The 18,889-nt window shown below is 38.1% G+C and overlaps 1 pseudogene; it reads right to left on the bottom strand.

Moving 5' to 3' along the window:
- Window positions 1–18,889, bottom strand: part of LOC126940268 (uncharacterized) — a 54,958-nt pseudogene that overhangs the window by 3,955 nt on the left and 32,114 nt on the right.

The following is an 18,889-nucleotide window of genomic DNA, read 5'->3' as shown; positions in this document are numbered from 1 at the left end:
TTACCACTGTTAGATATGACATACAGAGAAGAACAATTACAGGGATCTTCAAAGATGCAGGTGCTGCCTTCACAAATCTGTTTTGCAAAGCATTGGTCGAGGGCATATCTTCTGGATCCTCCCAACTGGAATGAGTAAGTCTAAAGTGACTAATCCACTCCACTATCCCAACCTCCCTAAGCCTTTGGATCCCTTCCTCTGCACTAAACAAAGAGAGATCAGGCATTTACAGCTCACTAACGGTGGGCCATCTTTTAATCCATATTTCAGCTAACCAAGCAAATAAACTATTAGAACCTTTTGTAACTCCCAGAGCTGCAACATTAAATGCAGAGTCTCTACTTAGTGGGCCCAAATCAATAAATTTAGCCTAATTCAACTCTATGTTCCTTCCACCACCAAAGTGGTAGTCTTCTTTTGGTTAAATCTTCTTGGTGTTCTGTAACCTTCATGTACTTAAATATTGGTGTCTTTTTCTAGGTTTGGGAAGTTCTCTGTTATCCCTTTGAACAAACTTTATACCCCATCTTTTTCTCTACTTCCTCTTTAAGGACAATAACTCTTAGATTTACCATTTGGAGACTATTTCTAGATCTCATAGATGTGCTTTAGTGTTTTTTATTCTTTTTTCTTTTGTCTCCTCTGAGTATGTATTTTCAAATGGCCTGTCTTCAAGATCACTAGTTATTTCTTCTACTTAATACATTTTGCTATTATGTGACTCTGATGCATTCTTTAGTGTGTCAATTGCATTTTTTAGCTCTAGAATTTCTGCATGATTGTTTTGAATTATTTCAATATCTTTGTTAAATTTATCTGATAGAATTCTGAATTCCTTCTCTGTGTTATGTTTAATTTCTTTAAGTTTCTTCAAATAAGCTATTTTGAATTCTTTGTATAAAAGATTCCATTCTCTGTTTCTACAGAATTGGTCTCTGGTGCCTTATTTGGTTAATTTGGTTAGGTCATGTTTTCCTGCATGCTCCTGATCCTTGCAGATGTTTTTTGGTGTCTGCACATTGAAGAAGTAGGTATTTATTGTAGTCTTCACAGTCTGGGATTGTTTATGCCTGTCTTTCTTGAGAAGGCTTCCCAGGTATTCAGGGGGGCCTAGGCCCCAAACCCAATGTCACTGTGGTTTTTTTTGAGACTCGTAGAGGTACTGCCTTGGTGGTCTTAGATAAGATCCGGAAGAATTCTCTGGATTACTAGGTGGACAATCTTGTTCTTTTCCCTTACTTTCTCCCAAACAAATGGAGTCACTCTCTGTGCTGAGCTGCCTATGGCTGGGTGTGTGGTGATGTGAGCACCCCTGTACCTACCACCACTGGGACTGTGCTGTGTCAGACCTGAAGCCAGCATAGCATTAGGTCTTGCCTAAAGGCCTACTGTAATCAATACCTCACTACCACCTATATTCACACAAGGCCCTAGGGCTCTATGATCAGTAGCTGGTGAAGACAGCAAGATTTGTGTCCTTTCCTTTAGGTTGTTGAGTTTCCCCAGGCCCTGAGCAGGTCTACAGATGCTGTCTGGGAGCCAGAGTTTGGAGCCAAAAATAACCTTAGAAATTTGCCTAATGTTTTATTGTACTGAGGCTAAGCTGGCACTGAAACCACAATATAAAGTCCTTATATTTTTTCTATGGGACAGTAGTGCTGGTTTCACTTTCTTTTTTTTTTTTTTTTTTTTTTGAGACAGAGTCTCGCTCTGTCGCCCAGGCTGGAGTGCAGTGGCCCGATCTCAGCTCACTTGCAAGCTCCGCCTCCCAGGTTTATGCCATTCTCCTGCCTCAGCCTCCTGAGTAGCTGTGAGTACAGGCACCCGCCACCTTGCCCGGCTGGGTTTTTTTGTATTTTTTAGTAGAGACAGGGTTTCACCATGTTAGCCAGGATGGTCTCTATCTCGTGACCTTGTGATCCACCCGTCTTGGCTTCCCAACGTGCCGGGATTATAGGCTTGAGCCACCGCGTCCGGCCTCTTTTTTATTTTTTGTTATACTTTAAGTTCTAGGGTACATGTGCACAATCTGCAGGTTTGTTACATATGTATACATGTGCCATGTTGGTGTGCTGTACCTGTTAACTTGTCATTTACATTAGGTATATCTCCTAATGCTATCCCTAGCCCCATCCCCACCCCAAGATAGGCCCCAGTGTGTGATGTTCCCCTTCCTGTGTCCAAGTATTCTCATTGTTCAATTCCCACCTATGAGTGAGAATTTGCAGTGTTTGGTTTTCTGTCCTTGCGATAGTTTGCTGAGAATGATGGTTTCCAGCTTCATCCATGTCCCTACAAAGGACATTAACTCATCCTTTTTTATGGCTGCATAGTATTCCATAGTGTATATGTTCTTGTTCTTCCCTCCCCTTGCCATAAGCAGAGAGCCTCTCTCTGTGCCTACTGCCACCACTGGCCCATGGAGGGATTCTGCCAAGCCACCACCAATGTTTACTTAAAGTCCAAGAGCTCTTTAGTCAGCTTGTGGTGAATGCTGCTTAGCTTGGGACTCATCCTTCATGGCAGTGGGCAGCCCTCTGACCCGGGGCAGGTCTAGAAATGCCATCCAAGAGCCAAGGCCTAGAATCATGGACCCCAAGAGCCTGTCTTGTGCTCTACCCTACTGTGGCAGAGCTGCTGTCTATGGTGCAAGACAAGTCACCTTTACTATTCCCTCTGCTTTCCTCAAGGGCCACAATGTACTACCTGGGTATTGCTGCTGTTTATTCAGGGTCAACTCTTCAGTTAGCAGATGATGAATCCTGCCAGGACTGGGTCTTTCCCTTCAAGGAAGTGGGTTCCCTTCTAGTCCAGGACATGTCTAGAAATGTTGTCTAGGAGCTAGGACCTGGAAAGGGGATCTTGCAGCTCTGACCAGTGCCCTCTCCTGCTGTGGCTAAGCCAACATCCAAGATGCAAGACAAATCTTTCCCACTCTTCCCTCTCCTCTCCTCAAGTGGAAAGAAGGGGACTCTTTTAGAGACATGAGATGTGCAGTCTGGGCTTAGAGGCGACGTGGTGCCAGCACTTCCCCAGCTATTCTGCCTGATGTCTCAGTAGGTCATGTGTTTCCCTAGTCCACTGGCTTCTGAGCCCAGCTCAGCCCTAGGACTCACCTAGGAGTTGCAGCCCTTGTTGCCTAGGCTGCCTTTCAAGTTTATTTATAGCCCCAGAGCACTCCAGCCTGAGTTAGTGAGGCTTGTTGGAACTCAAGTTCCAGCTCTTAGGATGGGCCATACTCCTCTGGCTATGGCTGGTTTAAATACTCCCTCTGTGGGCAGGTGTCAACTCAATTTGGTCTGGCTTTGCTTTCTGCTGTAACAGGGCGGTACAGAGTTCAATACGATATCTCACATTTGCTGCACTTTCCGTGTCCCAAGAGCACACATTTTTTCTCTATGCCACACAGCCACTTCTGGGGGATGCGGACAGGTTGCCATTGGCTATCCAAGACTGTTTTTTCTACCTTTTCCATGCCTCTTTCAGTGATATGGAGTTAAAACCAGGTATTTTGAGTACTCACCTGATTTTTGGTTCTTATGGAGGCACTTTTTATATAGATATTTGTTAAATTTGTGCCCTTGCAGGAGGGATGATTGGTGGAGCCCTCTATTTAGCCATCTAGCTCCTCCCCTCCTTCAATATTATTTTCTATATTGAAATTTATAACTGAGTTTATAACAGCTTCCAGATCACGTTGGATATTTGATTAAAAGAATAAACTTAAAAAGAGTCTTGAGTTTATAGTTTGGATGAAGAAAAATTAAACTAACTGCTTTTCTGTTTGAGTCCTCTTATGATACTGATATAAAAATGGCTTCATTTAAATTATTTTCTAAATTTAATTTCAGTTAATGAAGCCAATGTTTTAACAGCTATTGCTGTATTTATATGCATAACAAACCTGGGAACTAAAAATAAATTAATTTAGAAGAAAAATTGTTTGATCTGATTAGTGATATGCAAGTAAATCTTACGGGGTTTGTGAAGTGATTGTCTTCAGATAGATATGTTAAACTGTCAATAAAACTGCTAAATCTTGAAGTAGGTACTAGTAGTTCTTTAGCACATTTGTGTGTTCTGATTTTTCCAATTTCTACTGTTAGAATTGCCCCCATATTGGATGGTAAACCTAGACAAACAAATTATTTACTTGTCATCAACTGTCCAGAGAAATGTAAATTCACTACTTAATTTTTCATTAAACATGTACTTTTAAATCTAATTGCTATTGAAAGGATTTACTTCAAACTAAAAGATTACTACCAAGCAATAAAACATATGTAATACATGACAAATGACTTTAATGACAGCAATAGGCTAATATTTATACACTCTAGGGTAGGGTTACTTAACCTTTATGTAAAACACACTTTTCCCATCACCTAACCCAAAATTTCTCATTTTTCTCAAAGACCTCACCAACTGAATGATTGGTGGTTTAGTGCAACTCTCAGAACATGACACATCTGCTCCTGATACAAATTCATCTGGCAGGATACTAGAAGAAGGAGTTAACTATTTAGGCATTATCGCCATGCTCCCAGGACATGAAGAGGTTGGTTGTGTTTGGAATAGCTTCGGTAATGGCAAAGTAGATTGAATTGGATTAACCCTACCGGGATAATAATTATAGACCAGTCAACATGAAAAAACAAATAAACCAACAAAACAGCTACTTGAAGGCCACTGAAGAGCAAACAAAAGTAAAGCAGATGATATGACTTTTGAGGAAAAGCAACTTATATGATACACAAAATTATTCCAGGATGGATAATAAACCTAAATAAAAAGCTAAAACAATGAAGCTTGTAGAAAAAAACACAGGAGAATATCTTCTTGATCTTGAGGTGGACAAAAGTTTCTTAGGACTTGGAAAGCACTGCCTCTAAGAAGAAAGAAACATTAGAAACATTATACACTGTACTTTATCAAAATTTAAAATTTCTGCTCATCAAGACACCTTTAAGAAAATGAGAAGATAAGTCAGATAAGTGGTAAGGAATATTTATAATACACAAAGCTTTCAAAGGACTTGTCTCCAGAATATATAAATAACACTTATAAATTCAAATAAGTTTTCAGGCAAAGAAAATCATTAGAGATAAAGGGGGTGAATATAATATTAAATATTTCCATATATGTACTAAGTGATGATAATAATTCTAAGCATGTATGCTCCTTAAATATAGCTGGAAAATATACAAAGCAAACCTTGACTAACATACAAAGAGAAATTGACAAATCCACCGTAACTAACTGTATAACTTTGTTTCTTAGTTTCCTCTTCTGCAAAGCTAAGATGATAATACATACTTTATGTACAAGTGACTTAATACATTTAAAATACTTAGAATGTTTGGCACATACTTTGCTGGATATGATAGCTATCAGTAATAAACATACATTATTATTAGGTGACTATATACCTACACTGAAATAGTGCCTTGGCCGTGACTTCAATGGTAATGATTCAAGAATATAGTACATCCAGAAAAAGGAAGGGAAATTTTACCAATCTATACATAAGGCCGCTCTGGAAAATACTAAGGTAACATCTATGGTGTGTGATAAAGTTACAGAAAATGGCTAAATATGTGAATTCATGAGATGACAACCAATAAAAGAGGATATATTGGGGATATCCCTATATCTTCCTCTCACCTTTGCTGTGAAACTAAAACTACTTTTTAAAAAAAGACTTTAGAAAAGTGTAGTGGACTACAGTATTGTGAGCCTAAAATACAAAGAAATTTATAGTCACATTACCCAGAATCAGGGAAATTTAAACCCTTTTATAAATATTTCAGCCACTTTTATAAATATTTCTTGTCACTGTTGATCTGAAGAATTCATGGAGTGTAACTAACAGATTTCAGGGTTGGTCTACAAACCCTGGACCCACCCTGAAACACCCCAGAGAACTATGTACAACTAGGCAGAGAGAAAGTGACAGAAGATAGACTGGGGTGACTGTCTTAGGTAAGGACATATTAGGATGATGCAAAACAATGCGGAGAGAGAAACACAGATATTCCAAGGATATTAAGAACTCTTTTCCTCTCCTAGATCTGCAAATTTCAAGGTTAAAAAAATACATTTACAAAATTGGGATTAGGTCCTTTGGGTTGAAACAGGATTAAAATTCAGATATAATGAAAAAGGCTTCTATCAAGCTCCGAGGATAACACTCCCTTTTTTGAGTGTTAAATACTTCAAATTACATAAAATCTGGGTTGGTTCTTTTTAAAAATGTTTAAAGTAATTGTAGCATTTTCTAATGTTACCAAGACAAAATCCAGGATGCCCAGTTAAATTTGAACTTTAGATAAATAAAAAATAATTTTAAAATATAAGTATGTTTCATGTTAAAAATATTTGTATAAAATAGGGGAGTTTTTATTTTTTTAAAAAAAGAGAAGACAGGATAAGTAATTGTGTCCACTGTAGAAATACAAATTTCAGCTGCCGAGAGTCAACCTTAGTTTTTGTTTAAGCAAACACAACTGCCTTGCAGTCTTTTCAGCATGTCCCATGCAATATTTAGAATATAGTTATACAAAAATAATTTGTTTTTTCCTGAAATTTGAACTTAACTGGTGTCCTATATTTTTATTTGCTAAACTATTCAATCCTATTTATATTATCAAATCTGTCAAATATCATTTCTATAAATTTGATCTCTGAGGAAATATCTATAATTTTTATTCCTAAAGCCTGTAAATGCTTTAAATAAAAATATATGAGGATCCATTATTATTATTTATTATTATTATTATTACTTGAGACAGCATCTCAAGCTGTTGCCCAGGCTGGAGTGCAGTGGCATGATCACAACTCACTGCTGCCCCGACCAACTGGGCTCAAGTAGTTCTCCCACTTCAGCCTCCTAAGTAACTGGGATCACAGTTAATATATATGCTTCGTTCAGAGAAATGAGGTCTCGCTATGTTGATCAGGTTGATCTCAAACTCCTGGATCAAGAGAGCCTTGCACTTCAGCCTCCCAAAGTGCTGGGATTATAGGCATGAGACACTGCGCCCAGCTTGATTGCCCTAATTTCTGGAGATATTAAAATATAACTTTCAAGTTTGCTTGCAAACTCCTTCCTTTCCTGCCTAGAATCTCTAGAATCTGCCTTTCTCCCTGTCCCCTGTCTACTACATATGTATATTTGTGTACACACACACACAGACACACACAGACACACACACACACAGTGAGAGACAGAGAAAGAGAGAAAATCATATTTAGTGACTTTTTTCATTAAACTCTTAACAGAATTTTACATATTAACATGCCATGCATTCTTGAAAATAAATAATGAAGGACTGAATGGATGATTACTAAGCAATTTCAGCCCAGTTGTTCTCTCCTTAATATCTGTGTAATCAGTCACCCAACACATTCTTCCTGCCCACTGCAAAGACCAAACCAGTTCACTGAGACCACAACATTGCAGTAGAAAAAGTTTTTTTTTTTTGTTGTTTTTTTTTTGTTTTTTTTTTTTTTTGAGACAGAGTCTTGCTCTGTCCCCCAGGCTGGAGTGCAGTGGCGCGATCTCGGCTCACTGCAAGCTCCGCCTCCTGGGTTCATGCCATTCTCCTCCTGCCTCAGCCTCCTTAGTAGCTGGGACTACAGGCGCCCACCACCACACCCGGCTAATTTTTTTGTATTTTTAGTAGAGACGGGGTTTCACCCTGTTAGCCAGGATGGTCTCGATCTCCTGACCTCGTGATCCGCCCGCCTCGGCCTCCCAAAGTGCTGGGATTACAGGCTTGAGCCACCGCGCCCGGCCATAGAAAAAGTTTTATTGTCGCGAGGCAGGAACATGCAGGAAAACCGGAGTTATCACTTGAATAAGTCTCTCTGAAGGCTTGGAGGTCAGGGTTTTTATGGACAATTTTTGTTGGGCAGAGGGCTAGGGAATGGGTGTTGCTGCTTGGTTGGGGAATTACAGGGTTGTAGAAAATGGTCCTCATGCACTGAATCTGCCTCTGGGTGGGACCACAGGACCAGCTGAGCCATGAGTCACAAGTCCGGGTGGGGTAGATCTGAGAAACATATCAAAAACCAATCTTAAATTCTACAATAGTGATATTATCTATAGGAGCAATTGGAAGTCACAAATCTTGTGACTGCTGGCCACATGACTCCTGAGCAGTACAGAGTTATAGAAACTACACCCTTCTTGTGACCTCTGGCCACTTGGCTCCTGTGTCCTGAGCAGTAAGGGATTATAGAAACTACACCTACATTTTAGCAGAGTTCAACACCTCTCTTAATTTATTCTTGTGGCCTTTCATTAGTCTTACAAAGATGGTTTTCAGTCCCTGAGCAAGGAAGGGATTCGTTTTAGGGAGAAACTATTATCATCCTTACTTTCCCAAAGTTAGATTGACCTATTCCTAGGTATGACCAAGGACAGCTTGCAGGTCAGAAGCAAAATAGAGTAAACTGCATCATATTTCTTTTACTGTCATAACTTGGCGAAGTCAGTTTCACCTATTTTTACGAAAGTTGCTAGTAACTTAAAATATTTTTAATTCTGCATTATTCTTGCTGTGTTTTTGTTCATCTCTTTGCTATAATCACATTGGCTCTTGCTGCTTGGTCATAGGCATGGATTTCAGATAACCAGGCCCAATTCATTCCCAGTAGAAATAGATAAAAGCACCATTGTTTCTCTTTGCCTTTAAGAAAGAAATATCTAGCCAAAGACAAAGGGAAACCTTGTCCATTAGCAAGTGAGGTAGAAGACTTTAAAAAATGAAACAAAAGTTCCAGAGATATTAAACAAAGAGTCTTCTGAAAAGAAGAAAAAGATATGTTTGCTTGGAACAAGAATTAATGATGGGCCCCTGGCAGTTGGAATTCAAACTTAAGTAATAGGCACACAATTACTTATTTTAAAGTCTTGTCTGTTCATCTCTAAAATGAACACTCTCTTGTTTTACTTGAATATCTATCAGCATTTCTTTCTAATCAAACTTTATCTTGATTTTTATTTTATGCTGTGATACTTAGCTGTGCTCCTAGAAGTTTGCTTTGGACAAATGGGGTGTTTTTAGCAACAATGACAACAAAATTAACACAAGCATATTTTTTCCTTACTTAAGCCCCAAATTATCATTTTACAATAAGTATTTTTTTCCTTCACTCAATGTCTTCTCCATCTTTGGAAAAATAAACTAAGAAGCCTAGGGATTAGAGATTTAAAAAAAGTTTCTGAAGTTCCCTCCCCATTGAAAGAGGGCCCTTGCTTTCCTCACTTTGAATTCACAGTCAACGACTGTGTGGGTGGCATTCTTCTATACCCTGGTAGACAAAGACAAAGGTCACAATCTCATGGGAGCTCTATAGCCCTGGCCACCACCTGACAAACCTGAATACTTAACCAGGTGTCCCTAGGGCAAGTCTGTATCCTCCCTATAGGACTGCAGCTGATGAGTTCTTGAAAGTGCCACCTCCTGGCTGGAGGGCAATCAACACAAAAGTAGTCCACTAAACAAAAACACAACCAAGGACCCTCACAGAGTCCACTTCACTCCCCTGCTACCTCCACTGGAGCAGGTGCTGGTATCCATGGCTGCAAGACCTGAAGATGGATCATACCACGGGACTCTCTTTTAGACACTCCCCAGTACCAACCTAGAGCAGGGTAGCTCCACTGGGTGGCTAGACCCAGAAGAGCAAAAACAATCACTGCAGTTCAGCTCTTAGGAAGCACCATTCTAGGGTATGGGTGAGAGCACCACATCAAGAGAGCATCTCATGGAACAAAAGAATCTGAACAGCAGCCCCTGAATTCCAGATCTTCCCTCTGACATAGTCTACCCAAATGACAAGGAACCAGAAAAACACTTCCTGTAATATGACAAAACAAGGTTCTTTAACACCGCTAGAAGATCATACTAGCTCACCAGCAATGGATCTAAACCAAGATGAAATCTCTGAATTGCCAGAAAAAAAAAAAAAAAATTCAGAAGGTTGATTATAAGCTAATCAAGGAGGCACCAGAGAAAGTTGAAGTTCAACTTAAAGAAATAGAAAACATGATATGGGATATGAAAGGAAAAATTTTCAGTGAAATAGAGAACATAAAAAAAAAAAAACAGTCACACTTTCCGGAAATCAAGGACACACTTAGGGAAATGCAAAATGCACTGGAAACTCTGAGCAATATAATCAAACAAGCAGAAGGAAAAACTTCAGAGCTTGAAGACAAGGCTTTTGAATTAACACAATCCATCAAAGATGAAGAAAAAAGAATTAAAAAAAAGAATAAAGCCTCCAAGAAGTTTGGGACTATGTTAAATATCCAAACTTAAGAATAATTGGTGTTCCTGAGGGAGAAGGGAAATCTAAAAGCCTGGAAAACATAGTTGAGGGAATAATGGAGGAAAACTTCCCCAGCCTTGCTAGAGATTTAGGCATCCAAATACAAGAATCCCAAAGAATGCCTGGGAAATCAATTTCAAAAAGATTATTACCCAGGCACACAGTCATCAGGTTATCTAAAGTCAAGATGAAGGAAAGAATCTTAAGAGGCATGAGTCAAAAGCATCAGGTAACCTAAAAAGGAAAACCTATCAGAGTAACAGCAGATGTCTCATTAGAAACCCTACAAGCTAGAAGGGACTGGGGTTCTATCTTTAGCCTCCTTAAAACAATTATCAGCCAGGAATTTTGTATCCAGCAAAATTAAGCTGCATAAAAACAAATATCTAGCAAAATTAAGCTGGATAAAAATAAAGGAAGGAAAGATACAGTCTTTTTCAGACAAACAAATACTGAGAGAATTTGCCATTACCAAGCCAGCACTACAAGAATCATTTAAAGGAGCTCTAGATGTTGAAACAAATTCCAGAAATATACCAAAATAAATCCTACTTAAAGCATAAATCTCACAGGACCTATATAACAATAACACAGTGAAAAAAGGCTATTTTGGCGACAACATGATGAATAGAACAGTACCTCACATCTCAATACTAACATGGAATGTAAATGGCCTAAATGCACCAATTAAAAGATACAGAATGGCTGAATGGATAAGAATTCACCGACCAAGTTTCTGCTGTCTTCAGGAGACTCATCTAACACACAAGGACTCACATAAACTTAAGGTAAAGGGATGGAAAAAATATATTTCATGCAAATGAACACCAAAAGCAAGCAGGAATAGCTATTCTTATATCAGACAAAACAAACTTTAAAGAAACAGCAGTTAAAAAAGACAAAGAGGGACATTATATGATGATAAAAGGACTAGTCCAACAGGAAAATATCACAGTCCTAAATACATATGCATCTAACACTGGAGCTCCAAAATTTATAAAACAATTACTACTAGACCTAAAAAATGAGATAGACGGCAACAAAATAACAATGGGGATGTTTAGTACTCCGTTGATAGCACTAGACAGGTCATCAAGACAGAAAGTCAACAAAGAAACCATGGACTTAAACTATACCCTACAACAAATGGACTCAACAGATATTTACAGAACATTCTACCCAACAACTGCAGAATATCAATTCTATTCATCAGCACATGGAACATTCTCGAAGATAGACCATATGATAGACCACAAAATAAGTCTTAGTAAATTTAAGAAAATAGAAATTATGTCAAGTACTCTCTCAAATCACAGTGGAATAAAATTAGAAATCAACTCCAAAAGGAACCCCCAAAACCATGAAAACACGTGAAAATTAAATAACCCTACTCCTGAATGATCGCTGGGTCATCAGTGAAATCAAGGTGGAAATTTAAAATTCTTTGAACTCAATGATAATAGTGACACAACCTATCAAAACCACTGGGATACAGCAAAAGCAGTGCTAAGAGGAAAGTTCATAGCATTAAATGTCTACATCAAAAAGTCTGAAAGAGTACAAATAGACAGTCTAAGGTGACACCTCATGGAACTGGAGAAACAAGAACAATCAAAACCCAATCCCAGCAGAAGAAAAGAAATAACGAAGATTGGAGCAGAACTAAATGAAACAAACAAACAAAAAGGAAACAATACAAATGATAAATGAAACAAAAAGCGGTTTTTTGAAAAGATAAATATATACACCATTAGCAAGATTAACCAAGAAAAGAAGAGAGAAGATCCAAGTAAGCTCAATTAGAAACTAAATGAGAGATACTACAACTGATAGAAAAACAAAAGATTATTCAAGGCTACTATGAACACATTTATGCACATAAACTATAAAACCTAGAGGAGATGTATAAATTCCTGGAAATATACAACCCTCCTAGATTAAACCAGGAAGATATGCAATCTCTGAAGAGACTAATAAGAAGCAGTGAGATTGAAATGGTAATAAAAAAATTGGCAACCAAAAATGTCCAGGTCCAGAAAGATTTACACCTGAATTCTAATCAAATGTTCAAAAAAGAATTGCTTCCAATCCTACTGACACTATTACAAAAAGTACAGAAAGAGGGAATCCTCCCTAAATCATTCTATGAAGCCAGTATCACCCCAATACCAAAACCAGGGAAAGATGTAACAATAGCAACAACAGCAAAACAATATCCCTAATGAACATAGATGCCAAAATCCTCAACAAATACTAGTGAATAAAATCTAACAGCATATCAAAAAGATAATCCACCATGATCAAGTGGGTTTCATACCAGTTATGCAGGGATGATTTAACATATGTAAGTCAATGAATGTGATATACCACATAAACAGAATTAGAAACAAAAATCTCATGACCATCTCAATAGACTCAGAAAAAGCATTTGACAAAATCCAGCATCCCTTTATGAGTAAAACCCTCAGCAAAATCGGCATACAAGGGACATACCTTAAGGTAATAAAAGCCATCTATGACAAACCCACAGTCAACATTGAACTGACGGGTGAAAAGTCAAAAGCATTCCTCCTGAGAACTGAAACAAGACAAAGATGCTCACTTTCAGCACTTCTATTCAACACGGTACTGGAAGTCCTAGCTAGAGCAATAAGACAAGAGAAAGAAATAAAGGGCATCTAAATCAGTAAAGAGGAAGTCAAAAGTCACTGTTAGCTGATGATATGATCATATACCTAGAAAACCCTAAAACCTCAACCAAAAAGCCCCTAGAACTGGTAAGTGAATTCAGTAAAGTTTCAGGATACAAAATTAATGTACACAAATTAGTAGCTATGCTATACACCAACAGCAACCAAGCTGAGACTCAAATCAAGAACTCAACCCCTTTCACAATAGCTACAAAAAATTTAAATACTTAGGAGTCAACCTAGCCAAGGAGGTGAAAGACCTCTACAAGGAAAACTACAAAACACTGCTGAAAGAAATCACAGACAACACAAACACATGGAAACACATCTCATGCATGCCCATGTATGGGTAGAATCAATATTGTGAAAATGACCATACCACCAAAAGCAATCTACAAATTCAATGCAATTCCAATCAAAACACCACTATTGTTCTTCACAGAATTTGAAAAAACAATCATAAAATTCATATGGCACCAAAAAAGAGCCAAAGTAAGACTAAGCGAAATGAACAAATATGGAGACATCACACTACCTGACTTTAAACTATACTATAAGGCCATAGTCACCAAAACGGCATGGTACTGTATAAAAATAGGCACATAGACCAATGGAACAGCATAGAGAACCCAGAAATAAAGCCAAATAATTACAGCCAACTGATCTTCAAAAAGCAAACAAAAACATAAAGTGGGGAAAGGACAGCCTATTCAACAAATGGTTTTGGGAAAATTGGCATGCCATATGTAGAAGAATGAAACTGGATCCTCATCTTTCACCTTATACAAAAATCAACTCAAGGTGGATCAAAGGCTTAAATCTAAGACCTGAAACCATAACCATTCTAGAAGATAACATCAGAAAAACCCTTCCAGACATTGGCTTAGGCAAAGACTTCATGTCCAAGAACCCAAAAGCAAATACAACAAATCAAAGATAAATAGATGGGACTTAATTAAACTAGAAAGTTTCTGCACAGCAAAAGAAATAATCAGCAGAGTTAACAGACAAGCCACAGAGTGTGAGAAAATCTTTGCAATGTATATATCTGACAAAGGACTAATACCCAGAATTATGAATAACTCAAATCAGCGATAAATAAATAAATAATCCCATCAAACGTGGGCCAAAGGCATGAATAGACAGTTCTCAAAAGCAGATATACAAATGGCCAACAAGCAAACGGAAAAATGCTCAACATCAATAATTATCAGGGAAATGCAAATCAAAACCACAATGTGATAGCACTTCACTCTTGCAAGAATGGCCATAATAAAAAAATCAAAACATAATTGATATTGGAGGGGATGTAGTGAAAAGAGAATACTTTTAAACTGTTGATGAGAATGTAAACTAGTACAATCACTATGGAAAACACTGGAGATTCCTTAAAGAACTAAAAGTAGTTCTACTGTTTGATCCAGCAATCCCACTACTAGGTATCTACCCAGTGGAAAAGAAGTCATTGTACAAAAAAAGATACTTCACACGCATGTTTATAGCAGCACAGTTTGCAATTGCAAAGATATGGAACCAGCTCAAGTGCTCATCAGTCAATGAGTGGACAAAGAACATATATTATTTATATATATAAAATATATAATATATAAATATATATTACATATATTTATATATATATAATATATATATATGCAGCAACTTGAATGGATTTGGACACTATTATTCTAAGTGAAGTAACTCAGGACTGAAAAAACCAAACATATGTTCTCACTCATAAGTGGGAGCTAGGCTATGAGGACACAAAGGCATAAGAACGAAACATTGGACTTTGGAGACTCAGTGGAAGGAATGGGGGTTGGCGAGGGATAAAAGACTACACGTTAGGTACAGTGTATACGGCTCGGGTGGTGGGTGCACCAAAATCTCAGAAATAACCACTAAAGAACTTATTTATGTAACTAACCACTACCTGTTCCTCAAAAACCTACCAAAATAAAAATATAAAAAATTTATGAAAAGTAGACAGAAATGTAAAAAGGTACGTTATATATGCATGAAGTACATATATGCATTGTTTTATTAATCAGATAAAGGAAGAAATTTAAATTAAAAAAAAATCCCAGTTGACACATGTATTGATCCCCAGCACAAAGCACAGATAGAAATTTTAGTAGCCACGGTGCACTTCTAAGGAGCCCTTGTCAATGACCCTCAACTTCAAAGAAGTCATGTTTGAGGGGCCATCAAGGAAGTGATTCATTGATATAGGGGGCAAGGATCAGGCATGGTTTAGAATGAACATAAAAAATATCCTGTTCTTTTAACCAGCAGAAGACACTCAAACTTCCCTGACATCTGTATCCAATGTCCATCCTTACTCCTTCTTTTCTGACACCTTGTATCCTAGCTTATCACTCAAGAGGAATTCAGTGAGCACTTACTATATACTCCTATGTGTCCATGTCAGTGCCACCCATCAGACCCTGAACAAATATAAAATCTAGAAAAAATAATGTTTGAGGTGATGGATATCTTAAATTTCCCAGATTTATCGTGACAGGTCCCCCAACAGGTTACTTAAGGGTTTATGTCCGCTGCTTGAATCCTTGGCAGCTGGATAATAAGCCAAAGCCATGGTTCCCAGCCAAGGAACCGGTGTCTCTGAGAACTCAAACATCCAGAGAGTATCTGAGAACCTACCAATGCTCAAACACAGTAGTAAAAGAGCCAAAATATTACCTTAAAAGCAGTTTAGAGACAGGAGGTAGGGCAGATATCCAGCGCTCTCCTGTAGCTGTCCAGGAGTTCCCCGTATATAAGCACGAATAAACTCATCTACTTGTCAAACTGGACTTGCTTTAGTCATTGTTTGTTCTCTTGGTTCCTTCCCAGTTTGAGGAAGACATTACACTTCCAAGTTTTTCTCACAACAGTGGATTTTTTATTATACATTTAATGCATGTATCAAAGTATCACATGTATTCCATAAATATGTGCAATTATGTATCAAAGTCTCAATTTTCTTATTTTTTGCATCAGATAAAGCTAGAATTTAGCTTACCCTTTTCAACTGTTACAGTTTTTAATGTTAGTTATATAAATAATTAAAATGTAAATGCCTACTTTGGGGTAACTCCTCTATCAAACAGAACAGATCATTTGATAATCTTCAATAGGGTAATCCTTTAGTATTATAACTACACTTGGTATAATAACTATTAAAATAGACTTAGAATTCACTCAGCAGTAGGAAAGTTGAGAATTATATACCTATGCATTTTTTATTATAACATTTAATAGTATATTGAAAATGCATTACCTTTGACAGAAACAAAGCGAACACTGGGGAATAAACACACTGGTCTGTTTCAGTTCTCCTAAACCAAATAGAATTTGTGAATTAAAATTTGTGTTGCACCTCAGAGAACCAGAGATTACCTGATTGTTGGGTTATTGGTTAGTTTATTGGGACTCAAGGTGAATCTTTTCCTGTGCAAAAGTAAGCAGCTGATACGATGCAGAAGACACTAGCATATCCTAATTTAAAATAGTTAAAAGAATATCTGTTGACTGCAAATTATGACTACATGAGTAAATGGTATAAAATCCCTGAAGCCATGCACTTAGGCAAACTCCCCTGCTAGGTCTGAGATACCACAAACCTAATAAGTAGTGGGCAGAAGAATACAATGTCTTAGATATGATTGGCCATGAGTTTGTCCTTTGGTCTGCGATGCATTTGGCAGGATGAAGATGACTGTAGTTGGGATGTAGATGTGCTGTGTTTCAGTGGTACACACTTCACTGGGGTCAGTGATAACCTCTATAGCTATATCAGGGAGACAGGTTTCCAAAAAAGAGGCTAATTTTGTTTCTAGTAAGAAAGGATTCTGAAGCTATCCATCCATATAAATTTTTAGTTAGTGTTAAGCAATTGTTGTAATTGGTTACAGTAGTTTACTAAATAAATTAATTACTTGATGAAGTAATTAACTACTTTGGAGAGGTAAATATTAAAGAAATTAGTAATAAGGGTGTGCTAAAGAACAGAACTATTTATTGAACTTGCTAACTTCAACAAGAACAAGCTCCTCACATGCCAGCAGTACACTTTGATAAAATGGTTTCTTTTCCCTCCCTCCCTCCCTCCCACCCTCCCTCCCTCCCTCCCTCCCTCCCTCCCTCCCTCCCTCCCTCCCTCCCTCCCTTCCTTCCTTCCTTCCTTCCTTCCTTCCTTCCTTCCTTCCTTCCTTCCTTCCTTCCTTCCTTCCTTCCTTCTTTCCCTCCTTCCTTCCTACCTTCCTTCCCTTTCTGAGACAGGGTCATACTCTCTTGCCCAAGCTACAGTGCAGTGGCGTAATCATTATTCACTGCAGCCTTGACTTCCTGGGCTCAAGCAATCCTCCCACCTCAGCCTCCCAAGTAGCTGGGACTACAGGTGTGCACCACCACATCTAGCTAATATTTAAGCTTTTTATATTGCCCGGCTGGTCTTGAACTCCTGGACTCAAGCAATTCTCCTGCCTTGGCCTCCCAAAATGCTGGGACTACAGACATGAAATACTATGCCCAGCTAAATTTTATTTTCAGATGGAACAGTTTATACTTTGTTCTATAGAATCATTTTGAAAGTTTTCTATTATACAGCCAGCTATCATATTGGTGGTCATGAATACACTGGTTACCTGACATGTGCATTAAGTGATTCAAAGCTCAGTGGGAGTGAAAGTTGGGATAACTAACACATTTTCCATGGAGTCTCCTTTCAATTGTGAACTAAATTTCCAGGAAAGAGCTTTCCAGCCATTTTAGGAAAAGGAGGAGGAATAAAAGACACACCCAGGTAATTTCACTTACGCAAGCTTGGACAGAGAGTCCCTTCATTCATGTAAATCAAAGCTTGTGATTATGGCAATGCTATCTCTCTGAAATGAATAAGCATCACTATGGGAAACAATTTTTATCCTTCATCAGGATCTGCAGATAGGAAAAAAATACACCAAAAATCGACAATTGCTAATGCTGAGGCTAACTTAGCGCCCACTCTTAAAGCAAAACTTCTAAACAGTGTCACTTGCCAACAACAAATTAGCACTGACTGGGTGCAGTGGCTCAAGCCTGTGATGCCAGCACTTTGGGAGGCCAAGGTGAGCGGATCACTTGAGGCCAGGAGTTCAAGACCAACCTGGCCAACATGGTGAAACCCCATCTCTACTAAAAATACAAAAAAAAAATTAGCTGGGCATGGTGGCACACGACTGTTATCCCAGCTACTCAGGAGGCTGAAGCACAAGAATCTCTTGGACCTGGGAGGCAGAGGTTGCAGTGAGCCGAGATCACGCCACTGCACTCCAGACTAGGCAATAGAGAGAGACTCTGTCTCAAAAAAACAAAACAAAACAAAAACAAAAGCAAAAATAAAAAACAAACCAAAAACAAATGACACACACACACAAAATTGCATTGCTCACTTATCATAATTTCCAACAAGCTTTGATACTCTAGTGAGATTTTTATTCAGAATAACTATTTGTTACTGTCCTAATAAATCAGCAAATATCATTAGAGACCATGTTACAAAGCTCCTGAGGAATGCTGTTTCTCTGCAATAAAAAGGATGCAATGTAGAACTATTGAATTATGCTGCTAAAGTAGTTTATATTTCCTTTTACATGAAGCCTAGAAGAGAGGGTGCCCTCAGAGAATATAAACAATAATGATGGTTTCTTTCTAAGACATTGGAATTTTGGTGAGCAGTAACATCTTACTAGTTCTTTCCCTGAGTAGTGACATTTCTCCTTTTAGAAATGTATTTACCATGTTGGCCACATAACTTTCTCCTATTTGGGCCTCAGGGCCTTCTGCATTTCTCCCGATTAGAAGTGATGAGCTTTAGT

Source organism: Macaca thibetana, chromosome 17 (assembly GCF_024542745.1).
Source record: "Macaca thibetana thibetana isolate TM-01 chromosome 17, ASM2454274v1, whole genome shotgun sequence".
Lineage (NCBI taxonomy): Eukaryota > Metazoa > Chordata > Mammalia > Primates > Cercopithecidae > Macaca > Macaca thibetana.
This window is presented reverse-complemented; position numbering and strand designations above follow the sequence as displayed.